The sequence below is a fragment of the Sus scrofa genome, unplaced genomic scaffold (genome assembly GCF_000003025.6).
Source record: "Sus scrofa isolate TJ Tabasco breed Duroc unplaced genomic scaffold, Sscrofa11.1 Contig55, whole genome shotgun sequence".
Taxonomy (NCBI): Eukaryota; Metazoa; Chordata; class Mammalia; order Artiodactyla; family Suidae; genus Sus; species Sus scrofa.
In genome coordinates, this window is record NW_018085243.1 from 44,271 (window position 1) to 47,531 (window position 3,261).

The window sequence follows — 3,261 nt, forward strand, 5'->3', positions numbered from 1 at the left end:
TACCCCAACACACTTCCCCGCCCCCCCCCCCCACTGTACAGCCTGGGGACCCAGTTACACATACATGTATACGTAATTTTTTTTCCCACTGTCATGATGCGTTGTAAGTATCTAGACATAGTTCTCAGTCCAAACTCTCTTTTATCCTCTGTAGAGCATTCACCTTTTCTTGCCCTGATGGGGATTGCATATGGTTTGTCATGATTTCAGGCCTCAAATTGAAATTCTTGCTGACCCCCAGTAAACACGTCTTTCTGCAAAAATATCTAGCATTCTTCTTGTTTCACATCAACAACCAATGGAGGATGCTAGTATAGTGCCACCCATGAGTGAGTGTTAGCTTAGAACCTACTTCATGGAACCTCCTGAATGATTTGAGTATTTCCATTTGCACAGAGCACAATTCCTTTGGTAAATGCTCTCAGATTCCTCAGAGGAAGGTTAGGTTGAAGGTGTACACCAGTTATTTTTGGATGATATTTCAGATTTCTTATTCAAAATATCTGATGTGTTATTTATTCCAAAATCTATGGATATGGAAAATATCCACCTTTGATGATGGGTTGAGAGTGAAGATTGTTCTGAATCAAATCTGGCAGTTCATTCATCCTTCTGTATTCACCAATTCAGGTTAAGTTGCATCATCACCACCATTATCATCATTGTCAGATTATTGGCTAGGGTTTCCACAACAAAACACTACTGACTGGGAAAGTTTATTAACACAATGGTTATGTTCTCACAGTTGTGGAGGCTGGACCTCCAAGATCAAGGTGACAACAACAGGGTTGGCTTCTAGTGGGTCCTTTCTTCCCTGCTTGTAGATGGCCAACTTCTCACTCTGTCCTCACATGGCCTTTCCTCCAAGAAAACATGCAAACACTAGTGCTATTCTATTAGTACCCCTTCTATTAGGAAGCAACACCTATTTCAGTCTCCCCTGTTCGAAGCTTTCCAGCCTAAACATCTAGTATAAGAATAAATCATTTTAGATTACTTCAGTCTCACCCAATTTCTTTTATTTACTTATTCATTCATTCACTCATTCATTTTTTAAGGCCACACCTGTGGCATATGGAAGTTCCCAGGTTAGGGGTCAATCAGAGCTGCAACTGATGGTCTATAGCACAGCAACATGGGATCTAAGCCACATCTGAGTCCTACGCCACAGCTCACAGCAACACCTGGTCCCCAACCTGCTGAGAGAGGCCAGCGATCAAACCCACATCCTCATGGATTGGACTCATTTCTGCTGCTCCACAATGGCAACTCAGACCTTAGCAAATTTCTAACTGCAACCTCCTAAGAGATGCTGAGCCTGAAGTACCCAAATGAACTGATCAAATTCCAAACCCACTGGAAACATATGAAATAATAGTAAATGTTGATGTTTTAAGCCACTATTTGGGGGGTGATTTTTTTTTTATAAGGCAGTGGTGTCTGAAATAGTGCAGTAATTTAGACACTCTAGTATTAGATACACTAATTGAACTAGATGGAAACCTGAGAAAATAGAAAAATAGGTAAATAGAGATTGTATATGAAAGCAGTGGTATTGCTGGGAAGTGGGAAACAGAAGGATTGTTATGGAATAATATTCAGCTGCTTGCCTCTTAAAAAAATCAATTTTTGCAAAAGTTGGTAGAAAGGAAAGGTGCTTTAAATCAGAATGTGATATTGGTCATTCTTTTCATTCAGTTTTATGGTCACTGTGCAATGTGGCAGAGAAGAAAGCTCTGTATAGACACAATGAGCAATAGAAGCTACCTGTTCCCAATTCTTGTCTGGCTCCTGTCCCTGCTGAGTGTCCAAAATTCCATTAGTAAAGGCCACCACTAACTCCCTCATAGGGCACAATTCTCTAGAGAAAAAAAAAATTTGTGGCATCTTAGGTCATTAAAACTCCTCAATTTGAGAGTTCTCTTGTGGAAAAATGGATGAAAGATCCTGTGTTTTCACTGCTGTGGCTCAGGTCACAGATATGGTGTGGGTTTCACTGCTGGCTCAGGAACTTCCACCTGCCATTGGCACAGCCAACAAGCAAACAAATGAACACACAGAAACAAAAAACCAAAACCATCTCAACCTGAGGGAGACAGCATCGTGTCATAATATACTCTGGGTGTATATTTATTCCCTCTGTTGTAGTTCTTCTGTTTTATTATTCAAGGAACATAATCCATGATCCACTCACTGCCAGACTACTCCACTCACCATCATCTCTAAAAAGTTCGCACAATATATAGTAAATTAAACCAAATCACTTGCCATCATAGAATTCACTGTGTCATTATAGCTTCCATCACCAAGAATCATTAACTGAGTGGAAAATTGGTATTTCCTGCTGAAGGCTGAGCTGTAGAACCATGTGGGACACCCTAGACTGAAAGTTTGGAATACCCTCCTGTATGTTTAGTATACAGTATGTGCTAAGTAAGCTTTGGCCATTTTGTACTTCATGGTAGCCATACTCATGGGGGAAAACCCCCATGCTAATGGAATTTCCCATGTGAAGGCTTATATTTTCCCTTCTCCATTCCAATAGCTAAAAGGTCCATTTCCACATATGTTCCTAGATTCTGCAATTGTTGGTTGAACAAGCGACTTCCTTCTTGAACAAGACTCTGTTTCCTATTTGATCTCTAGTGATGCCTGAAACTTTCTTGATCCAAAAGCCATGAGAGACAGCTCTGGATAAGGACATGAGGTCTCTGATGAGGAGGCATATTCAAATCTTCAAGAGGTTGTCTGCTACCAGCACTGCCAGCAATAGGAGCAATATATTATTCTTTTTGAAAGGGGAGCTGGGCAATACATTACCATATTCACCATAGTCCACCCCTTATGCCCCTTATGGCACCTCTAGGGTCCTGTTTCTGAGGGTAAATTAAAAGAAATGGTTAGAGTGGTGAACTCTTTCCTTTGCTACTGCAGTTGATCTTAGAGCTGCATTTTCTACTTCTCATCTTCTTCCTTCAGTGGCAGTTCTTCCTGGCTTCACTTTTCACCCACAGCTCAACTGATCTCTGTAACTTAGCTGGAGGTCTAGTCCAGAACCTTACCATACAAGGTCTAATCACTTCTTCAAAAATATTCTTCCCAACACCAGTGTTATAGCTTCTCCTTTTCCACCTAATATTCAGGGTCAATTACCTCTGCCAGTGTCATAGAAAGAGGCTCTTCTCTGAATTATTACAGATTGTACTCCTTCTAGTGCTCAGGCTGTAAGATTTAAGATAAATTCAATACTGACAAGTGGGA